General features: G+C 39.1%; 1 long non-coding RNA gene across 1 annotated transcript in view; it reads right to left on the bottom strand.

Annotated features, from left to right (window-relative positions):
* Positions 1 to 5281: 5281 nt before the first annotated feature.
* Positions 5282 to 25306, bottom strand: part of LOC131277211 (uncharacterized) — a 149355-nt gene continuing 129330 nt past the window's right edge. Inside the window, exon 3 of the long non-coding RNA XR_009184376.2 lies at positions 5282 to 5409. This is a non-coding gene — a long non-coding RNA (uncharacterized lncRNA). The remainder of the gene's footprint in view (positions 5410 to 25306) is intronic.

Raw genomic sequence — 25306 nt, 5'->3', positions numbered from 1 at the left:
AAAGGGATGGGAAGGTAACCATTTCTGAGATGTAGCAGTTTTGGTTCACTGCCCACTTGAGAGCAAAAGACAAGGCATAGAAAAGACAACCACAAAACTTCTCACTTTAGAATGAGATCTTCAAAGAACGCTAACTCCATTGGAATAGTAGGAAAAGTCCATGCTCCAGCACACGTAGATACCAAAAGAGTTTGTTTATCTGAAACTAAATCTGAGTAGGAGGAAGGAAAAAAAAGAAGTTTTCCCCTGGAAATTTGTAAACAAAGGCCTTCCCTTACCTGGTTATAGATTTTAAATTTATACCACCTATATGTTCCAAGAACCTCCAAACTAAAAAATTAACATAAAGGAAGCAGATTTGGCTCAACAGATAGAGTGTCTGCCTACCACATGGGAGGTCCAGGGTTCAAACCCAGGGCCTCCTGAACCATGTGGTGAGATGGCCCACTTGCACTGCTGATGTGCGCAAGGAGTGCCATGCCACACAGGGGTGTTCCCCGCATAGGGGAGCCCCACACACAAGGAGTGTGCCCGGGTAAGGAGAGCCGGAAGAAAAACTGCAGCCTGCCCAGGTGTGGTGCCACACACATGGAGTGCAGAAAACAGCAAGATGACACAACAAAAAGAGATACAGATTCCTGGTGCCACTGACAAGAGTCCAAGCGGACACAGAAGAACACACAGTGAACGGACACAGAAAGCAGACAAAGGGGGGAGGAGGGGGGGAGAGAAATAAAAAATAAATAAATAAATCTTTTTAAAAATTGACATGAAATTTGTCTTGTCAGTGATACTCTTCAGGGCACTGGACAAAAGGAAAAATAAACCTCTCTGAAGGATCAGGCCTTCAAATGGGCGGTAAATCATTCTAATAAATAAATCCCTGTTGAAGATGCCCTCATATTCCAAAGTTATAAAACATGAAAGGGAGAAATCTACCAAGAGCAAAAATTGGCAGACAAAAGAAAGAGGAGAACAACTTTAGATGATAGAACTATGAGACAAAGACTGCAAAATATGTAGATTTCAGAGGTTTAAAGTCATAAAAGAAGAAATCGAATACATAAGAAAAGAAAAAAAGTGCTACGAGCATACTTGAAAATAAACAAATAGAATGTATAAAAAGTTTAAAATAATCATTGAAATTTAAGCACACACATACTGGATATAGGATAAAGAACAAATTAGTTACAGATGAGAAAGAAATTCAGTGAACTGAAGAATTGATCCAGAATGCAGCACACAGTGATGAAAAAATTGAGAAATTGAGAAACATGGATGATAAACTCAGAGGACTCAATATATGATTAAGAGTAGTTCTTGAAGGAGAGAAAATAAAGACGGGTAAGGAGATAATGGTAGAGAATTTTCCAGAATTGATGAAAGACCTGAATCTTCAGGTTCAGAAAGCATAAAGAATTCTGAGCACAATAAATAAGAGTGAACTCACAGCAAGACAGACGGCAGCACCTAAACCACTCCAGAGGCAAATTTACATGTACTATGAAATAAATGACTCCCTCTGGAGTTGTACAGTGTGGTAGTCCCATGCAGAACATCAGAGGAAAAGGTAAACTGAGAGGAAATAAATTATCTAGAATGTGTGGTTTGTCTGGATTGGTTGGGGTCTTGTCTGATAGCCCAAATTAGTCCGTGGGTCTGCCTGGTGGGTGGTATGCATGGAGTGATCCTTATAATCAGAGTGGTCTAAGTTTATAATTTGTCAGTGTGTCCACAGTAGATTATCTGTGCAACCATTCTAGGCACTGGCCATACCTATGGATGTCTCCTGCATTTCCTAGGCTTATTGATGTCTTTCCAGCTGGACATACAACATGAAAGTGGCCATGACTAAGTCTGGGTCAGAGAAAGAATTTGAGTGGCTCAAAAATTCCTTGGGACTCAGTACCCTTTTGCCCTAGCAATGTCCCTTTGACCTGGCCCCTTAAAAGAATGGTATGCAGTAGAAGTCAGGTATATAGTCAGCTGCAGAGGGAGACCTGACCCACTCTGGCATCTACTCCAGGTGGTCTGGGCAAAAGGGGTCTCACATCCCCCAGCCACAGCTTTACCTGCCTCTAGCCTCTCACCCTAAAACAGTCTTGTCTGCCACATGACCTCTGTGAACCCAATTCTTACCCTTTTCTACCTTTAGGCCTTTGTATGGAAAGGGAAGGTAGGCAAGTTATGAGACAGTCACAGCCATTTGGTTACAAGTGAGCAGGGTCCTTGAGTCACACATTCTGTATTTGAGGTTCTTATTTGGCACTGGCTCAACCATGTCACCCTGGACAAGTTACTTAACTTCTCTCAGTCTTGATTTCCTTGTCTATAAAATGGAGTACTAATAGCATCTACCTTGTAGGAAGGATTAAAAGAGACAATCGGGAAGTGGACTTGGCCCAGTGGTTAGGGCATCCGTCTACCCCATGGGAGGTCCGCGGTTCAAACTCTGGGCCTCCTTGATCCTTGTGGAGCTGGCCTACACGCAGTGCTGATGCGCACAAGGAGTGCCGTGCCACGCAGGGGTGTCCCCGTGTAGGGGAGCCCCACGCTCAAGGAGTGTGCCCCATAAGAAGGGCCGCCCAGTGCAAAAGAAAGTGCAGCCTGCCCAGGAATGGCGCCGCCCACACGGAGAGCTAACACAACAAGATGACGCAACATAAAGAAACACAGATTCCCGAGCGGCTGACAACAACAGAAGCGGACAAAGAAAAACACACAGCAAAGAGACACAGAGAACAGACAACTGGGGATAGGGGGAGAAATAAAATAAATAAATAAATCTTTAAAAAAAAGAGACAATCAACATAAAGTATAGCATGACTTCAGGCAAGTTACTGCATGTCTCTCTGCTTTGGTTTCCTTATCTTTAAAATGAGAAGAATAGTAATGTCTACCACATTGAGAAGTTAGGAGGATTGAAGAATTCAAATCTGTAAAGCACATGGAACAGAGTAAGTACATTATAAGTGTGATTTTTTTAAAAAAGGTACTATCAGGTTCTTCATTCACTCCACAAATATGTATTAAATGCCCATTATGTGCTAGGAATTATTCTAATCACTGGGGATGCATAAATGAACAAGATCAACAAAATTTCTTACTTTTGTGGCGTTCACAGACGAGTAGAGGAAGACAATAAGTAATCCAACAATAAAACAAGAAAAATTTGAAGTAATGATTTCCAGGAAGAAGAGACAATGTACTAATAAGAAAGGCAGTAATAGTAATAGGGAGGAGGTGAGACACAGTGTTTCATAATGTAGTCAGGGGAAATCTTTATAAGGAGGTGACATTTGAGCTGAGAGCTGAGTACAAAAGACAGCCAGATCTGGGGAGGTAGGCTTCCAGGCAGAGGGAGGAGCTAGTATAAAGATCTTGAGGTGTGTCTGAAGCAGAGAGGGGGAGAAGGCAAGTGGTAGGAGATAAGGGCAAAGAGGAACCAGGGGCCTCATCATGTAGGGCCTGGTGGTCCATATAATGGAGTTTAATGAGCCTCCCTGGCAACGAGGGACCACTATCAACTACCAACTGATGATGCAACTGGAAAATGACCTTATACGGAAGGTTCAATGCGGATCAGCAGAATATCCATGTCTACATAAAATACCATGACTTTAAAATGCTGTTTGACCTAAAGTAAGGGGGAAATGGAAAGGAGAAATGAGTTTATATGGCTACGAGTTTCTAAAAAAGAGTCTGGAAGCTGGCAGAAGGTTTGCCCTCATGCACAACTGAGCAGAGTCAGAGAGACAGATAAAGCAGATACAACCCCCAGATATTGGTTCCTTTGAGGGCTAAAGAGACCCATGGGAGTTATGGTCATGGCCGATGGGGTTAACTACCAGGGCAGATGGCCCCTCTTTGGAAATGGTGTTTATGTGTGATGAATCTGGACTCAGATGGGATCTCCCTTCATAAGACTTTCATGCTAATGTGCTGGAGGTGCAGTTAATGTTGGGGTTTAAGATATATTTAGGGGATTTGAATCTCTGGACTGACAATGTGATAGCCAGATCCTGAGCCTCAACAGACTCCAGCACCTACAATCTGATTTATTGGACTTACCACACTCAGCTAAGATGGAGGTGAAGAAGGACAACCACCACACCATGGAGCCTAGAGTGATTACAACTGAAAATGGGAGGATTGCATCCAGCATCCAGGTGGAATCTGAGCCTCCTCTTGACATAAAGGTGCAATGGACACAACCAATCCAGTGTCCACATAGAAGAGGTGGCATTGGATTGGGAAAAGTGGACATAATGGACAAAGGGTATGGGGAAAGGCAGGAAGAGATGAGAGGTGGAGGCGTCTTCGGGACATGGAGCTGCCCTGGATGGTGCTTCAGAGGTAATCACCGGACATTGTAAATCCTCACAGGGCCTACATGATGGAATAGAGGAGAGTATGGGCCATGATGTGAACCAATGTATATGAGGTGCAGAGGTGCCCAAAGATGTACTTACCAAATCCAATGGATGTGTCATGATGATGGGAACGAGTGTTGTTGGGGGGGGGGAGAGGGAGGGTGGGGGGGTGGGGTTGAATGGGACCTCACATATATATTTTTAATGTAATATTATTACAAAGTCAATAAAAAATAAAAAAATTAAAAAAAAAAAAGTTTCATTATAAGGGCAACAGGGAACCAATTTCAAATCCAATTGTTCATTCTACATTTGTTGAAACTAAGGCCTAGTGAGAGAAAGAAATTGTCCAAAGTCACAGAGATTAGTTGCAAAACTGGGCTTAGGACTCAGCTTCTCTCATTCCTATCATGCATTTTACTCCAAATCATATCATATCCTGTACAATTTATATTGTATCACAATATTACAGTTTGGCTGAATGTGGTAATCTACTATTGCATTTAATTACTTGAAAATGGGTTTCATGTCATTTATTTAGCAAGTCCTATGGGAGACACTGATGATAGGTAAATGCTACACAGTTTCTATTCAGGAAGGCACTGAAAGCTGCCAGCCTAGCCCCTCTCCTTCAAGTCTCCTCCTGGGAATGAGAAGGAATTTTTTAATTAGTGTAGACTCTGTAGGAGGAAACTGAAATTTGTTCCTTCATACAACTAGATAGATGAAATATCTGTCCTCTGGAGGTCAGTTTGACAAGGAAAATTAGGCTCAAGCTTTACACGTTCATTCCCTTCTCAAGATAGTTAAAGGGAAAGCACTTCCTTGTAAGGAAATGTCACCTCGCATTGCAAAGGTCAGCATTCACTAAAGAAAGAGCATCAACCTAACAACCCATTGCAGATTACCATAGCCATCTCCTTCCTGACCACAGGAGGGCAATGTTCTCCTTTTCACGCTCCAGTAGTTCAATCAAACCCTTCCAGGAAATCCTGTCATTCACTTCCGAGTTTAAATCATCTGGCATTTTAAAAATCTGAAAAATAATTATTTATAACAAGAAGTAAATAAGTCTAGAGTGCATGAGGGTTGCAAATAATTTAACTTACAAAACATAGGGCTATGACATGCATTCTGTTCTGATTAGTTAAATATTTACTTTGTAAACCATTTAGAAATTACAAGACTGAAAAGAAGAACTTTTAAATAGTCTGAAATCCCATAACCCAGAGGTAACCACCATTAACCTTAGAGTTTTCCTACTATTGCCTATGCATACAGAAACATTAAGATGATATTGTATATACGAATGTATTTTTTGTTTTCTTTATCTAAAAGTGTGACTATTTTCACATTTCCTTAAATATTCTCAAAATGTTTTTTCACTAATTAATTTGTAATATTTAAATCCAAAATATGTGCCATAATTTATACAACCTTACCCCTAGTGCCACAGTTTCCGAAGTGTGAAGCTATAGCAGCATTTGGGTAGAAAAAATAAAAATGTAATCCAAAGTCAAATGACTTTTCAAAACCTTTTCCTAACAGAAATTTACTGATGTCTTTTCAGCAAGGCTGATCTCAGTGCCTTAACATGCCAATGTGTATTAGACTCCCCAAGGGAATACGGTGTGCAGCATTTCCTGTTTGTTCATGGATCCCTTTATATGAGGAGCATTTCCCTAAACTGATGTCCTATAGAACAAACTTAGTGAGATACCATCCTTGTGAGGACAATTAGGATGTTGTAGTGTTTCACTCTTACAAATCATTCTGCAGTAACCATATATTATGGATAGAATCATGGACCCAACAAAGACACGTTCAAGTCCTAACTCCAGGTCCTTTGGATATGAACCCATCTGTAAATAGGGTGAAAAACAAGATACTATTGTTTTTTTCAAATGAGGCCAAACAAAATCAGGGTGAATCTTAATGTAATATGACTGGATACTTGATAAGCAGAGAAAACTGGGCACAATAATAGTAAGAGATTGGAAGACCCAGTTGACTGGATGAGAGAGGCAGAAAATGAGTTATGGATTGCTGGCAAGCCAACCACAGAATGCTACATACAGACTTCAGAGAAAGCATGATCTGCCAATGCTTTGATTTTGGTCTTCTAGCTCCAAAACTGTGAGACAGTAAATTCCTGTTGTTTAAGCCAACCTTTCTGTGGTATTTCTTACAGCATCTCTGCAAACTAAGAGACTATACTCAGAGACAACTCTGTGTGTGCATCAGGCTTTTTCCTTAGAAGAGGTTCATAGAAAAGAAATTCTGGGGTAAAAAAATTACAGAGTTCTGATTCTACCTTAGCTAGCTTTTTCTCTGAGTCCCAATGGATTCCATTCCACAAGGGACTCCAAGAAAAAGTCAGAATTTCTTTCGGCCCAGATCAATGTCTGCCTTCTGTAGCCGAGGTCCTTTATCTTAAATAAACTTTCAAGTTTTAGAAAGGTTTTTGATTTACAGAAAATCTAGGAAATAGTACAGAGAGTTACCATATAACCTACACCCAGTTTCACCTATTACTAACATCTGACATTAGTATGGTATATTATTAAAATTAAAGAACCAATATTGGTACATTTTTATTAGTGAAAGTCCATGCTTTATTCATATTCTCTTAGGTTTCCACTAATGTCCATTTTCTGTTTCAGGATCCAATCCAGAACAGCACATTAATCTACTCATCATGTCTCCTTGGACTCCTTTTGGTTGTGACAGTTTCAGACTGTCTTTTTTAAAATGGTTTTTATAAAATTAGAGAAACTGTAGGTTTACAGAAAAATTATAATGTGGACCATTGACCATGTGGTGCAGCAGTGCTCAGAGATCTATTCACCAAGTGCAATGAATGTCCCATGATGATGGAGGAGGTTGTTGTTATGGGAGGAGTGGGGTGAGAGGGGTGGGGGTATATGGGGACCTCATATTATTGAATGCAACATTAAAAAAATAAAGACAAAAATAAAAATAAAAAATTATGCAGATGGAAGATGGCCCTTCTTTGGAGCCTGTGTTTCTGCGTGATGGAATTGGACTCAGAGGGGACCTCTTTTCATAAGACTTCCATGCTACTTTATAGGAATTGTAATAGGTGCTGGGGTTTAAGATATATTTAGGGGATTTGAATCTCTGGACTGATAATATGACACCCAGGCCCAGAGCCTCAACAGACTTCAGCTCCTACACTTTGATTTACTGGACTTACCCCATTCAGCTAACAAGGAGTTGAAGAAGGTCAACCACCACACCATGGAGCCTAAAGTGTCTACAACTGAAAGCAGGAGGAGTGCATCCAGTATCCATATGGAATCTAAGCCCCCACTTGTCATAGATGTGCAATGGACACAACTAATCCAATGTCCACAGAGAAAATGTGGAAAGGGTGTGGGAAGGGTAGCCATGGTGGCTGCTGGGTTTGGGGAATGGGAGGAAGAGATGAGAGGTGGAGCTGGTTTCGGGACGTCGAGTTGTCCTGGGTGGTGTTTCACGGACAATTACGGGACATTGTAGATCCCCCCAGGGCCCACTGGATGGAATGTGGGAGAGTGTGGGCTATGATGTGGATCATTGACTATGGGGTGCAGTGATGCTCAGAGATGTTCTTACCAGGTGCAATGGATGTGTCACGATAATGGGAGCAAGTGTTGCTGTGGGGGGAGTGGGGTGTGGGGGCGGTGGGGTTAAATGGGACCTCATAATTTTTTAATGTAATTTTTAAAAATAAATAAATTAATTAAAAAAAATTAGGCAGAAAATACAGAGCTTCCATATACCACCTCTCACACACCCAGTTTCTTTTTTTTCAGTACATCTTTTTTTAAAATTGATTTTGTAAAAATATTACATTAAAAAAAAATATGAGGTCCCATTCAACCCCACCACCCAGTTTCATATTATTAACACTTTGCATTAATGTGGTACCTTTGTTAAAATTGATGAAAGAAAGAGAGGGGCAAGATGCCGCAGTGTAGGGAGTTCCAAGAGACAGCTTGTCCTACAAGGCAGTTAGTTATGACCCAGATCTATCTAAAGCACCTGTTTGAGGGCCCAGGAGGTGAAAAGTACTGCTTGCAAAATCCTTGGAAGAAAAGAAGACTGCCCATCTGCAGTGAAGAGCCCTCCATGCCACAGAGGCTATCCTTCACTGGTAGCACAAGATACTTAGAAAGTTGGAAGCTCCATTTCCCAAAAATGGGGGAGGAAGAGACAGTTGACCATCAACTTCAGCTACTGATTAGTAAATTTGGCTGACTAAAGAATAATCCTAAGAACAGCTAATGTTTGAAACTGTCCAAGTCGGAAAGAGGCTGGTAGCTGACATTTTAACTCCACCACTGGCATGAGGGGAAGCAGGGCTGGTTGAAGATCACAGCAACAGTAGGTATTGCCTTCTTTCCACCCAGATCAGATTGCTGCCCTAAGCTGGGCTCCAGCCATGCCTCCTGGAAGAAGAAAGCTGAGGGGGCCCATACCAGACTTTCTGGGCAACTGTAGTTGCGTTTGGCCCAAACTTACTAGATTGTTGGCACTCATGTGACTACATCCTTGCACCCAGTAGGGCAGGAGTGGGGGAGGCAGTGTTTCTTTAACCTATCCAGGCAACTGCAGGGCTTTCAGCCCACATGGACAAGATTAGTGTGCATACCTGTGGCTCCATCCCTGCTCATGATAGGACAGGATGAAAGGAAGTGTTTTCTCAGTCTCTCCAGGAACCTGCAGTCCCCTTCAGCCTGTACAGACTGGACTATTGGGCATACCTCTGGCTACATCCTTGCACCCTGCAATAAGGTAAGAGGGGTTGGTGTTTTCCCAGACTATGTGGGCAACTGCAGGTGCTTTTGGCCTGCATGGATGAGATTGTTGAGCACAACTGCGACTACATCCCCACCCCACCCCCATAAGACAGAAGGGAGAATTTGTAACATTGATATAGAGTGGTTATGAGAGATTCTGAGGGGAGAGGGAGGGAAGAATAGGTGTACCATGGAGCATTTGTAGGGCATTGGAATGGTTCTGCACAATATTGCAATGATGGATACAGGCCATTACACATTTTGTCAAAAAATATAAAACTGTAGGTGCAAAGTGTAAACCATAATGTAAACTTGATTAATTGCAATGATTCAATATGTGTTCATCAATTGTAACAAATGTCCCACACTAATGAAAGCTGTTGTTAATAGGGGAAATATTAGAGGAGGAGGGTGTGGGGCACATGGGATTCCCCTTTATTTTCAATGTAACTTTTCTGTAATCTAAAACGTCTTAAAAATAACGTTTTTTAAAAACCACATGAAATAATATTCAATGTCACTAGCTATTAGGGAAACAAATATCAAAACTATGAGATATCATCTCACACTTCATAGAATGTTCATTATTAAAAAAACATAACTACAAGCGCTGGAGAGGATGTGGAGAAAGAGGAACACTCCTTCACTGTTGGTGGGAATGTAAAATGGTGCAGCCATTGTGGAGAACGGTTTAGCAGTTCCTCAGGAAGCTAAACATAGAAATGCCATATGATCTGGCAATCCCTCTAATAGGAATATATCCAAAAGAACTGAAAGCAGGGATGTGAATAGATATTTGCACACTGATCTTCATAGTGGCATTATTCACAATTGCCAAAAGATGGAAACAACCCAAGTGTCCATCAACCAATGAATGGATAAACAAAATGTGGTATATACATACAATGGAACACTATGTGTGGTAAGAAGAAATGAAATTGGGACACATGTGACAACACTGATGAAACTTGAGGACATTGAGCTGTATGAAATAAGCCAGACAAAAAAGGACTAACGCTTTATGGTCTCACTAATATGAACTAAATATGTAGACTAAACATATGGAGTGGAATATCTAGTGTATAGGTTACTAGAAGATAGAATGAGGGCTGCAAAGGGGCACTTATGCTTAATGTATGTAGAATTTTTAAATAGCTTGACTATAAAAGTATGGAAATGGAGAGAGTTGATGGGAACAAATGATGTAGAATATAACTAACAAGGCTGGTTGATACATGTGATTTTGGGTACTCTAGGGTAAAAAATGTCAAATGAAAGGAAACTAGAGTATAAACTAAGGACCGAATAATATAATGAATCTGGAGGTGGATGAAGATTGTGGTTAATAATGCAAACACAAAAGTGTTTCTATGAACTAGAACAAAAGTACATCACTATTACCAGGTGGAAAGAATATGGTGATGCAAGGGAAATACAATTAACCTAACTTATGGGCTATAGTTGATGGCAATATTGTAATATCATGCATCATTGTCAAAGTACTATATCATTACTAATGATAATGGGGGGTAATGATATTTTTTCTTTTGGACTAGGAAAAACTTTGAAAAGTTTACTGAGGTGATGACTGCACAAATCCATGAAGAAAGTGAGAGCCACTAAGTGTCACTTCAGATAGATGGTATAAGACATGGGACTATATAACCCAGTAAACTATGTAGTGGAAGATGGACCGAGGTTAACGGTACCACTATGAGAGTGTTCTCTCATGAACTAAAACAAATGTACAATACTAATATATGGTGTTAATATTAGGGGGTGTAGTGAATAATATACTAAATGTAAGCTGTGGGCCATTGTTAGTGGTAATAGTCTGATGATATTCTTTTATAAGCTGTAACAAATGTCCCATAACAATTCAGGGTGTTAGTGGAGGGGTGAAAGATGGGAATTCTGCATGCTATGCATGATTGTTCTGTAAGCCCAAAATTTATCTATAAAAAATATTCAATGTGGGCTATGACCTTCCAAAAATAAAAACTGATGAAAGAATATTATTATTATTTTACTCCTTACTATACTCATGACAGATGGAGTTCAGTGCCATGTCAGTTGGTCCTACTTTGGAGTTTGTGTTCCTGTGTGATGGAGCTGGACTCAGATGTGATCTTTGTCCACAAGCCCCTCCTGTTACTTTTACCGGAACTGTAGTTGGTGCTGGGGTATAATATATACCCACCTGAATCTCTGGACTGACCATGTGATAGCCAGGCCCTGAGCCTCAACAGATTTCAGCTCCTACACTCTGGTTTATTGGACTTACCCCACTCAGCTAACATGGAGTTGAAGAAGGTCAACCACCACACCAGGGAGCCAAGAGTGCCTACACCTGAAAGCAGGAGGATTGCATCCATCATTCATGTGGAATCAAAGCCCCCTCTTAATATAGATGTGGAATGGACACAACCATTCCAAGGTCCACAGGATGGAGGAATAAAGTATGGATTAGTGTGGACTTACTGATATTCTATTCATGAACTGTTGTGATTAGTAATCAAAGAAAATGTGGCATTGGTGTGGAAAAAGCGGCCTTCGTGGCTGCTGGGGGTAGGGAATGGGAGGAAGAGATGAGATGTGGGGGTGTTTTCAGGACTTGGAGTTGTCCTGGGTGATGCTGCAGGGACAGTTACTGGATGTTGTATGTCCTCCCATGGCCCACTGTGTGGAATGTGGGAGAATGTGGGCTATGATGTGGACGATTGACCATGAGGTGCAGCGGTGCTCAGAGATGTAATCACCAAATGCAATGAATGTCTCATGATGATGGAGGAGATTGTTGTTATGGGGGGAGGAGTGGGGTGAGGCGGGTGGGGGGTATATGGGGACCTCATATTTTTTAATGTAATATTAAAAAAATAAACAAAGAAAAAAAATAAACATATTGAGACTTGTTTTGTAACCCAACAAATAGTATCTTCTGGGGAAGAATGTATATCCTGCTGTTTAGAGTTGCAATGTTCTTTATATATCTTTTAGGTCTCATTCATTTACCAAATGATCTAAGTTAACTGTTTCCTTATTTATCCTATCTATAGATGTTCTATCTATTGAGGAGAGTGGTGTTTTGAAATCCCTGACTATTATTGTAAGGATGTCTATTTCTCCCTTCAGTTTGACAGTGCTGTCTCATGGGTTTTTGGGAACCCTGATTAGATAAATAAATATTTATAATTGTTATTTCTTCTTGGTAGATTGCCACTTTTATTAAAACAATGTCTTTTTATCTCATAACAGTTTTGTATTGAAACCAATTTTTTTATATTAGTATAGCTACCCCAGCTCTATTGTTGTTGTTGTTACTGTTTGCATGGAATATCTTTTTCCAGCATTTCGTTTTCACCCTATTTGTATCCATGGACCTAAGGTGCAGCACTTGTAGACAGGATATAGATGGCTCATATTTTTAATCCATTCTGTCAGTCTGTGTCTCTTGATTGGGAAGTTTAACTCATTAACATTTAATGTTATTACTGTGAGGCAGTACTTACTTCAAAAACTTAATTCTTTGGTTTTCTTTGTCATATCTTATTTTCCTCTATCATTCTACTCTTTTAGATACCCTTCCTGCTACTCTTCATTTCTTCACTCTCCTTCAAACTTCTCTCTCTTGTCTTTCACTTTCAGGTTGCAATATTCTTCTACGTATTTCTTGTCACCCAGGGCTCTTTGTTCATGAACTATCCAAGTTTCTGTTTATCTGTGGACATTTTAAACTCAGCCTCATTTTTTTTTTTTTATTTTTTATTGACTTTGTAATAATATTACATTAAAAATATATATGTGAGGTCCCATTCAACCCCACCCCCCACCCCCCCTCTCCCCCCCCCCAACAACACTCGTTCCCATCATCATGACACATCCATTGGATTTGGTAAGTACATCTTTGGGCACCTCTGCACCTCATATACATTGGTTCACATCATGGCCCATACTCTCCTCTATTCCATCATGTAGGCCCTGTGAGGATTTACAATGTCCGGTGATTACCTCTGAAGCACCATCCAGGGCAGCTCCATGTCCCGAAGACGCCTCCACCTCTCATCTCTTCCTGCCTTTCCCCATACCCTTTGTCCATTATGTCCACTTTTCCCAATCCAATGCCACCTCTTCTATGTGGACACTGGATTGGTTGTGTCCATTGCACCTTTATGTCAAGAGGAGTCAGCCTCATTTTGGAAGGACAGTTATGATGGATAAAGAATTCTAGGCTGGCAGTGTTTCTCTTTAAGTATCTTAAATATATCATACCATTGTTTTCTTGCCCCCATGGTTTCTAAAGAAAAATCCCCACTAAGTCTTATTGAATATCCCTTGTACATGATGGATAAGTATTCTCTTGCTGTTTTCAGAATTCTCTCTTTATCTTTGGCATTTGACATTAAGATTAGTATGTGTCTCAGAGTAAGTCTATTAAGATTTTTCTGTTGGAGTATGTTGCATTTCTTAGATGTGGATATCTATGTCTTTCATAAGAATTGGGAAATTTTCAATAATTATTTCTTAAAATATTCTTTTTACACCCTTTTCCTTTTCTTTTCCTTCTGGGACACCTATGATGCATATGATTCAGTGTTTTATGCTGTCATTCAGTTCCCTGAGACTCTGCCCAAATTTTTCCATTCTCTTCTCTACTGTTCCTCTGTCTTATCAATTTCAGATGTCCCATCTTCTAAGTCACTGATCCTTTCTTCTGCCAGTTCAAATCTGATGTTGTATGCCTCTAATATATTTTAATCTCATCCATTTTGTCTTTAATTCCCAAAATTATGTTATTTTTCTGTGCAAGCTTCGAAATTCTTCTTTGTGCTCACTCAGTATCGTCTTAATATCCTTTTATCTCTTTAGCCATATTTTCCTTCATCCCTTTGAATGATTTAAGAGCTTTTTTTGAATATCATGGATTAGTTCTATGAAATCCTATGTCTTGTCTAACATTTTAATTTGTTCTTTGACTATACATTTCTTCCTGTTTCTCAATATGGCTTGTAAATTGCTGATGTCTAGGCATGTTATTATGATGGTAAGTTTACTTTGATGCTCAGTTTCTCTTACTTGCCTAGGGTTTATTGTCGATTGCTTTTGTGTTACAGCTCTGCTTTGATACTTGGTTCAACATAGTCTAGATTTTTAAAATGGCTCATGGTTAAATTATCAAAACAGGTCTAAGGACTCACTAATGGGGTGCAGACCAGTTATAAAGGGCCCTAGGGAGAGGGACAGGAATGGTGCAGCAAAGCTTCTTTTCTTTTTCCCCTTTGAATTCCCAGGGGTGAACTTTGCATGTCAGCCCAGTAAATGGTGCTCCTTGGAAAATTTTTCCCCACAGTCATATGAGGGAGTGTAGTTTTTCCAACCTCCAATGGGTGGCATTGAAACAATGCCTGCAGGAAACCCACACTGGAATGGCTAGAGCTGTGATTCATAGTCAGGCCCAGCAGTTCAAATTCCTCAGTCAAAATCCATGATTCAAATTTGGTGGGAAGATAGTGTTGGAATAGGCAGGCAAGACTCAGCTCTCTCACAAAAACAATGTAGAAAGAACCTAAAGCTGTCCATAGGACCTGCTTTGAGGGTCAGCAGACCAGGACAGTGCTTCATGACTCCCAGGAGGATGAGGGACAGAAAGAGAAAGTACCTCCCCAAAATAGCTGTGAGTTACCAAATCCCTGTGGCAGCCAGGAAGGGCTTCCTTATCCCACCCCCAAGATATTAATCTGGGGTAAAACCCTTGGCTCATTGCAGCTGACTGAGAGGAGAACAGACATTTCCTCCCTGTCAGCTGTTACAAAGGAAAAGTGAGGGGCAGTCTGTGGGAATTTCTTCATTGAATTCAGCCATGACAGCCCATTTTGAATCTCAGATTTGGCCAGACCAAAACAAAGGAAAACAGAGAAAGAATCACCTCCTTCCTTGGAAAGGTGAGCCAAAAACTGTCATCTGCTGGTCTGATTGGAAATTGCACGACAAAAACTGCTTTTGGATCTCTCTATTCTCTAGTTTCTGGGAGAAAATCTGTGCCCTAATAATGAGTCCCTGGCATGATTATGATAACTTTTAAGCTGGAAATTTTTAAAGACTTAGTATAAGTTGAACCAAATATCAAAGAACTATGAAAAAAATACCAATGGGCAAGAGAGAAATTAGCCATCAGAGTAAATTAACCAACATATGCAGATACCTAGATCTCAGGGGAAAATTACAAACCATACTAGGAAACAGGTAGAGATGACCTAGTCAAACACACAAACCAAATACCCTGAAGAGATTCAGGATTTAAGACAATGGTAATCATATACTTCTCATAAAACAATATAAAGAATTGAAAGAGAATATGATAAAAGAGATAAAGGATATTAAGAAGACACTGTGTGGGCATGAAGAATAATATGAATGTCTTCAAAGAAAAATGACAGGTATTATGGAAATGAAAGGCACAATGGATGAGATTAAAAACACCAGAGAGGCATATAAGAGCAGATTTGAATTGCTTGAAGGCAGAATTAGTGATTTCAAAAACAGAATGTCTGAACTGGAAAAGACAGAACAGAAAGAGAAGGTAATGGAAAAAATGGAACAGATTTTCACAGAACTGAATGACAATGCAAAATGCACAAATATATGCATTATTGGTGTCCTAGAAGGGAAAGAGGGTGGAAAAGAGGCAGAAAGAATATTTGGGGAAATAATGACTGAAAAGTTCTCAACCCTAATGAAAGACATAAATATCAATATCCAAGAAGGGCAATGCACCCTAAACAGAAAAAATCTGAATAGAACTACCCTGAGACACCTACTATACAGAATGACAAATATCAGATATAAAGAGAGAATTCTGAAAGTGGCAAGAAAAAAGCAAAGGATCACATTCAAAGAAGCCTCCATAAGATTAAGTGCTGGCCTCTCATCAGAAACCATGGAGAAAAAAACACAGTGGTAGGATGTATTTAAGGTTCTAAAAGAGAAAAACTACTATCCAGAATTCTATATACAGCAAAACTGTAATTCAAAAATGAGGGTGAGTTCAAAGAACTCACAGAAAACAAAAACAGATAGAATATGTTACCAAAAGACCAGAATTACAAGAGATACTAAAGGAACTGCTGCAGCATGAAAGAGAAAAACAAGGGTGAGAGACTTGGAGAAGAGTATAGAAATGAAGATTATTAGAAATAGGTAAATTAAAGGATAAAAAGACATAAAATAATATGATATGACAACAGAAAGTCAAAAGTAAAAATAGATGAAGTAAGTAATGTCTTTACAGTAATTATACTGAAAGTTAATGGGTTGAACTCCTCAATGAAAAGACATAGACTGATAGAATGGATAAAAAAAATATGAGCCACTACACATTGTCTAAAAGAGAGTCATCTCAGATGTAAGGACACAACAAAGTTAAAAGTGAAAGGTTGGAAAAAGATATTCCATGCAAATAGTAATGAAAACTGAGCTAGAGTATCAATACTAAAATCAGACAAAATAAATTTTAAATGCAAAACTGTTATAAGGGATGAATAAGGTCATTATATATCAACAAAAGGGGCAATTAAGCAAGAATAAATAACTATGCTAAGTATTTATGCACATAACTCCAATGACCCAAGATACCTGAGACACACACTGGCAAGGCTGAAAAGAGAAACAGAGATCTCTACAACAATAGTTGGAGACTTCAGTACACCACTTTCAATATTGGATAGAACTTTTGGACAGAGGTTAATAAAGAAACAGAATTTGAATAATATGGTAAATGAACTAGACTTATCAGACATCTATAGAGCACTGAACCTTAAAACAGCAGGATATACATTCTTTTCAAGTGCTCATGTATCATTCTCTAAAATAGGACATATGTTGGGTCACAAGATGAAGCTCAATAAATTTTTAAAAATTGAAATTATGCAAAACACTTTCTCTGATCATAATGGAATGAAGATGGACATCAACAATGGATGGAAATAGGGAAAATTCATAAATATTTGGAGATTAAACAGGACACTCTTAAATCATCAGTGGTTCAAGAAAGAAACTGCAAGAGAATTCAGCAAATATCCTGAGACAAATGAAAATGAGAACACAACATATGAAAACCTGTGGGACACCGCAAAGGCAGTGCTGAAAGGGAAATGCATAGCCCTCAATACTTACATTAAAAAAGCAGAAAGAGATAAAATTGAAGACCTAAGTGCACACATGGAGGAACTAGAAAAAGAACAGCAAAACTAATCCCAAACCAAGCCAAAGGAAAGAAATAGTAAAGAACAGGGCAGAGATAAATGAAATTGAGAAAAACAACCACCAAAAAAACACAATGGAGACAATCAACAAAACCAAAATTTTTTTAGAAGATCAACAAAATCAACAAAACCTTAGCTAGAATGACAAAGAATAAAAAGAGAGAAGATGCAAATAACATCATAAATAAGAGGAGTGATGTTACCAATTACCCTTCAGAAATAAGAGAGATAACAAGAGGTTACTATGAACAACTGTGTGTTTAAAAAAATAGAAAATGTAGATGGAATGGACAAATTCCTAGAATCACAGGAGCCATCTACATTGATTTTAGAAAAAATAAAAGACCTTGGCAAACCAATCACAAGTGAAGAGATTGAAAGTTATCAAGATGTTGCAACAAAAAGAGAGACAAGCAAACACAAAAGAACAGGCAGCAAATGGAGACAGAGCAGACAGCAAGCAAGTGGCAAGTCCTGAAAATGCCCCCGCATCATATCTCTTTTTCCCTCTCCCTACCCTCAGTAGCTACTGTGGCCACTTTCTCCACATCAATGCTACAATTTCTTCCATTACTAATCACAATAGTTCCAGAGTAGAATATCAGTAAGTACACTCTAATCCATACTCTAGTCTTCCATTCTATGGACCCTGGGATGGTTATGACCACTCCACCTGTATACTGAGAGGAGGCTTAGATGCCACATCAATGACGGATGCAATTCTCCTACTTGCAGTTGTAGGCAATCTTGTCTCCCTGGTGTGGTGGCTGACCTTCTTAAACTCCCTGTTAGCTGGCCTGGGTAAGTTCAATAAACCAGGGGGTAGGAGTTACAAGTCTGCTGAGGCACAGGGCCTGGCTGTCACATGGACAGTCCAGAGATTCACGTCTCCTAAGTATACACCAACCCCAGTGCCAACCACAGGTCCGGTAAAAGTAACAGAAGAGGCATGTGTAGGAAGGTCACATCTGAATCTAACTCCATCACACTCAGGAACACACACTCCAAAGTAGCACCAACTGACATGGCAGCTAGCATTGTTTTCAATAGTGAAAGACTGAAAGCTTCCCACTAAGATAGGGAACAAGAAAAGGATTCCCACTGTCACCATTATTATTCAATATTGTGCTAGAAGTTCTAGCTAGAGCAACTAGGTGAGATAAAGGAATAAAACACACCCAAATAGGAAAGGAAGAAGTAAAACTTTCACTATTCACTGATGACATGATCCTATATTCAGAAATCCTGTATAATCCACAACAAAGCTGCTAGAATTAATAGGTGAGTTCAGCAAAGTGGTGGAATACAAGATTAATACACCAAAGGCAAAAAAAGTGTTTCTATACACTACTGATGTGCAATCTGAGGATGAAATCAGAATAAAAATTCCATTTACAATAGTAACTAAAACAATCAGATATTTAGGAATAAACTTAACCAAAGATATAAAGGACCTGTACTCAAAAAACTATAAAACATTGCTACAATGGAAGAAATTATATTATTGATGTGGAGACAGTGGCCATGGGAGTTGCTGAAGGCAGGGAGAGGGAAAAAGGTATGATATTGGGGCATTTTCAGGACTTGGAATTGTCCTCAATGATATTACAGGGATAGATGCAGGACATTATATATCCTGCCATAACCCCCTTAAAGGACTAGGAGAGAGTGTAAACAACAACATAAACTGCAATCTATGCTGTGTAGCAATGCTCCAAAATGTGCTCATCAATTGCAATGAATGTACCACACTAACGAAAGAAGTTGTCAATGTGGAAGGAGTGGGGTGTATGGAGAGTGGGATATATGAGAACCTCTTATATTTTTTAATGTAACATTTTGTGTGATATATGTATCTTTTTAAAAAAAAGGATAATAAAAACATTTTAAATTTATGTTGCTACAAGAAACTGCAGAAGACAAAAATGGAAGGACATTTCATGTTCATGAATTATAAGACTAATATCATTAAGATATCAATTCCATTCTACCCAAACTGATTTACAGGTTCAGTGCAATCCCAATAAAAATCTCAACGGACTTCTTTACAGAAATTGAGAAGGTAATAATCAAATTTATTTGGAGGGATGGCCCCAAATAGCAAAAAACATTTTAAAAAGTCTTTAAAAAGAAGAATGAAGTTGGAGAACTCTCACTTCCAGATTTTAAAGCATATTACTTAGCTACAGCAGTAAAAACCAAATGGTACTGGGATAAAGACAGACAGATTGACCAATGGAACTGACTTGAGAAGTCACAAAGAGACAATCACGTCTACAGTCAAGTGATTTTTAAATATATATTTTTTATTTTTTAAAGGTTTTTAGAATTACACAAAATATTACACAAAAAATATAAGGGATTTCCATATGCCCCACTCCCCATACCTCCCACCCTTCCCCACATTAACAACTTCTTTCATTAGTATGATACATTCATTGCAATTGATGAACACATTTGCAGCATTGCTGCTAAACATGGATTATACAATCCAAACTACGCATGGATTGTAGTTTATGCTCTCTCCCACTCAATTCTGTAGGTGATGGCAGGTTATATAATGGCCTGTATCTGTCATTGCAATGCCATTCAGGAAAATTCCAAGTCCCAAAAATGCCCCCATATTACACCCCTTTTTTCCCCTCTCCCTGCCTTCAGCACCTCCAGTGGCCACTGTCTCCATATCGATAATATAATTTCTTCCATTGCTAGAATCCCAGTAAGTCTATAGTAGAATACCAGTAAGTCCACTCTAGTCCATATTTTATTCCCCAATTTTTAGATTTTATTTCAGTTTTTCTAAATTATTATGTATTTTGTTTCTTATGTTTAAATTTATTATTATTTCATTGTATCTGGCGATATTCTTGGCTTCATTATTGAAGAAGTTTTGGACCACAGAAGGTTTACAACAGTGGAAGGGGAGGATCATTGGTGTGGGGTGTCAGTGATGGGGGATACATGGGAGGAAGTTCACCTGGGCATACATATATGATATGTAAATATGTTCAAATGTTCATGGGGCTTTGTCATTGTCAATTGATTTTTGGCAAGGCTGTCATGTCTACCTAGCTGAGCCAGAACAGTCTTTTCAGCAGTGATGGGTGAACTGGATACCCATATCCAAAAGAAATAAGAAAACTCCTATCTCACACATTATACAAAAATTAACTCAAAATTGATTAAGGACCTAAACATAAAAACAACAAGTATAAAATTCCGAGAAGAAAATGTAGGAAAACAACTTTAATATCTTGTGATAGGCAGTAGTTTCTTAAACCTTATACCCAAAGCATGAACAACAAAAGAACATAAAGAAAAAATATGTATAAATGGGACCTCCTCAATGTTCAGCACTTTTGCATCCCAAAGGACTTTGTCAAAAGGGTGAAAAGGCAGCTGACTCAATGGGAGAAAATATTTGACAGTCATATATTTGATGAGGGTTTAATATCCATGATACATAAAGAGATCATACAAAGTATCTGATTTTAAAATGGGTAAAAGATGTGAAAATGCAACTGTCTGAAGAGGCAATACAAATGACAAACACATGAAAAATTGTTCAACATCACTAGCTTTTAGGGAAATGCAAATTAAAACTACGAGATATCATTATACACCTTTTAATAAGTAGGAAAAGTGGAAATGTTGGAGAGGATGTGGAGAGATAGGAATACTTATTCACTGTTGGTGTGAATGTACAGCCACTGAGGAGGACTCTTTGGCAGTTCTTAAGGAATTTGAATATATACTTGCCATGAGACCCATCAGTATCATTGCTAAGTTTATACCCAGAAGAACTGAGAGCAGAGACATGAACAGACATCTGCACAGCAATGTTCATAGCAGTGTTATTCATGATAGCCAAAAGTTGGAAACAACCCAGGTGTCTAGCAACTGAAGACTGGATAAAAAATTGTGGTATATACACATGATGGAATATTATGCAGCAGTAAGAAGAAATGAAGTCATGAAACATGACAATATGCATGAACCTGAAGCACATTATGTTGAGTGAAGCAAGCCAAACTCACTGTATGAATGTGCTATTATGAACTAATTATATTATGTGAAATATAAATACATTATGTGAACTATGAATATGGGTAAAATTGCAAATATAGGACAAAGTTTTTCTTTGAAGCTGAACAAATGTAGGTTAATACTATAAAAAGTTAATATCAAAAAGAATATATACTAAGAGAAGGAGACCAAACATAGTGTACTACATATTGTATATGATTCCATTTATAAAATGTAAATATAAATCAATTTATAAAGATGAAATGAGATTAGTGGTTATGTATGGCTAGGGGAAGAATGTTAATAGGTATGAGTCTTTCTTTCTGGAGTAATGAAATTGTTTTAAAATTTTTTAGGTGATTAATATATAACATTGATTTTACTCAAAGCCATTGATTATACACTTTGGATAGATCATATGGTATGTGAATATATCTCAATGAAACTGCTTAAAAAAACAAAAAAATCCATGCTTGTCCCTCAGCCATGCCCTCCCTTTTCCCAGGGAGGAAGATATCCGCTCCCCTCCCCATCAGTGGCAGTCAGTCCTAGGCTGTACAGAGGCTTCCTGCCTGAAGGGTAGGGGATAGGCACCATTCCCTTCCATAGGGTCAAGTCATTCACAGATTTTTGTTTTTTTCTCACACCCAGATACACATTTTCCCCTATTATTCACATCTTACATTAGTGAGGTACAATTGTTACAATTGAACCAAATTGAAGCATTTTAGAATGTGCTACTTGCTTGCATATTTAGCAAGCATTAGTAGCAGGTGCTACTAATCATATTCTATTCTTTATGGTTTACACTTTGCACTGTACAGTTTTATAGGATTTGACAAACTTATAATTTTATGTTTAAATCATTGTGGTATCATACAGAACAATTCCAGTGCCCTGAGAATGTCCAGTGTCCCACCTATTCATGCCTCCCTCTCCCTTCTGAACATCTGGTAACCAATATCTTTATATCAATGTTACATGTTCTTCTGTTACCACATGATAATACCTACCATAACAATAAATCTACATCAGTCCATGGTTACCTTCCCCACTTATGTTTGTTCATTCCTCAATATTAAAGCATTTGGGATCATGTCCACTCTGACTGTTTTGGGTTGACAGGGCACATAGATATTGTGGGACAGATGGAAGCAACTGCGGTGCTTTCAGTTGTAGATTCGCTCTGTTTTATTGGGACGGGGCTTGTACACCATCATCATTTTGTTAGGTGTCCTGGGCAAGTCTAAGGACTGGGTGGGTAGGCATTGACCACAATTCTGCTGGGATTCAGGGCTCAACCAGTATATGGACAATTTAAAGATTTAATTCTCTGTGACACAATTTAATGTGTATAGTAATAATTATAGTTACAAATAAAAGGGTAGAAGAATCATGAGTAGGGAATTTATATGAGTCTATCTCTGATATATTGGGGAAATAGAGATTAACATATATTCCCAAATAAGGCCTGCTGAAGGGGTTTTGATTTCATGTGGCTGTGTGTTTTGCCAATAGTGACCATATGTACCTAGATCCCTCTGGAGCAATTGTTTGAGGCTTTGCTTGCTGTGGAAGTTAGTGAAATCTGCCTGAGATGTGTATAAGTGTCTGGAATGGCCTGCCAACTCACATTGAAATCTCTTAGCCATAAAAACTATTTTTACTTAATGCTTTTCCCTTTGGGTCAAAGTCTACTTCCGTAAGCATTGCTGGCTGGTACTTGGTAAAAACTCCTCCGTTCCAAGGTTGAGTCATGCCCAGCAGACATGCCCCAAGTCACAGTTTTTACTATGGCTTCTCTATCTTCCCATCATGCTCCTTCCTTAAAGGTCTTAATTATACTTTTAAATGTTAGTTCTGTTTTATTACTGCTTAGGGAATAGGTGGTGTATTATTCAGGGTTCTCTAGGTAAACAAAACTTACAGAAGATATCTGTAAATAGTGTGAGCTTTTATAAAATTGTCTCACATGATTGGGGGGATGCACAAGTCAAAATTCTACAGGGCAGGCTGCAAATGAGGGGCTCAGATGAAGTTCCTTGATGAGTTCCCAGGAGTCTCTGGCTGTCCTAAGTAGAGATAGGCATTCTCACTCTCTGAATGCTGAAATCGCTTCCCCTTTTAAGACCTTCAACTGATTGTATAAGACATCATTCATTGATGATGACAATCTCCTTAGTTGATTGGATATGTAACAAAACATCTATGCAATCCACTGTCTGCTGATTAAAGTCCATAAAATGTCCTTTTATTACAATTAGCCCATTGCTTTCTTGAACAAACAACTGGGTACTGTTACCTGGGTGAGTTGACACATTAGCCTAACCATCACAAGTTGGTATCTAAGGATATCCAATATCTGGTAATTCTGACAAACCAGACAGTGGAAAGTTACGTAAGGAAAAAAGGAGAATAGGGGTATTATAAAAAGGCAATAGTATAAAGGTAACCACTGGGAAAAACTACAAACCTGTCTAAATACCAAAACCAAGATGAGACCACATGGACAAACACATTAAATGTGGCATAATACACAGTGTGGTACCTCTTTTGATGAGTCAGTTTGGCTAGATTTTATCTCACAATTATTCAATTAAACAGTAATCTAGGATGTTGCCATGAAAACATCTTGCAAATGCAATTAAAGCCCCATATCAGTTGACTTATGTAAGGAGGATTATCCTGGGTAATATGGGTGGGCCTGACTGAATCAATTGGAAGGCCTTAAAAGCAGGGTTGAGGTTTCCCCAAGAGAGAGAAGAAATTCTACCTGTGAACAGCAGCTTCAATCTGAGACTGTGGAATTTGATCTTCCTTTCCTGTTTGCCTGCAAGTGGTAGTTTGGTAGTATATGTACCTGCCTCATTCCTGTGGGTGTGAATCTATTATAGGTGGGACCTTTTAATTAGGTTACTTCAGTAAGGCATGATATAAGGTGTGTCTTTTTTTTTTCTTTTTCTTTTCTTTTTTTTATTGATTTTGTAAAAATATTACATTAAAAAAAATATAAGGTCCCATTCGACCCCACCACCCCCACCGCACCCCTCCCCCCCCCCCAGCAACACTCACTCCCATCATCATGACACATCCATTGCATTTGGTAAGTACATCTCTGGGTGCCTCTGCACCTTATGGTCATTGGTCCACATCATGGCCCACACTCTCCCCCATTCCATCCAGTGAGCCCTGGGAGGATTTACAATGTCCGGTGGTTGCCCCTGAAGCACCATTCAGGGCAACTCCAAGTCCCAAAGGCGCCTCCACATCTCATCTCTTCCTGCCATTCCCCATACCCATCAGCCACCATGTCCACTTTTCCCACTCCATTGCCACCTTTTCTCTGAGGTCCTTGAATTGGTTGTGTCCGTTGCACCTCTATGTCAAGAGGAGGCTCAGATTCCACATGGTTACTGGATGCAAACCTCCTGCTTTCAGTTGTAGGCACTCTAGGCTCCATGGTGTGGTGGCTGCCCTTCTTCAACTCCATCTTAGCTGAGTGAGGTGAGTCCAATAGTTCAGATTGTAGGAGCTGGAGTCTGTTGAGGCTCAGGGCCTGGCTATCATATTGTCAGTAAAAAGATTCAATCCCCTAAATACATCTTAAACCCCAATACCAACTACAATTCCAGTAAAGTAGCATGATAGTCTTATGAAAAGAGATCCCCTCTGGGTCCAGTTTCATCACGCAGAAACACCAGCTCCATAGAAGGGCCACCTGACATGGCAGTGAACCCTATCTGCCATGACAGTAGAACCCGTGGGTCCCTTTAGCCCTCAAAGGAACCAATACCTGGGGATTGTATCTACTTTATCTGTCTCTTAGACTCTGCTCAGTTGTGCA

The sequence above is a fragment of the Dasypus novemcinctus genome, chromosome X (assembly GCF_030445035.2).
Source record: "Dasypus novemcinctus isolate mDasNov1 chromosome X, mDasNov1.1.hap2, whole genome shotgun sequence".
Taxonomy (NCBI): Eukaryota; Metazoa; Chordata; class Mammalia; order Cingulata; family Dasypodidae; genus Dasypus; species Dasypus novemcinctus.
This window is presented reverse-complemented; position numbering and strand designations above follow the sequence as displayed.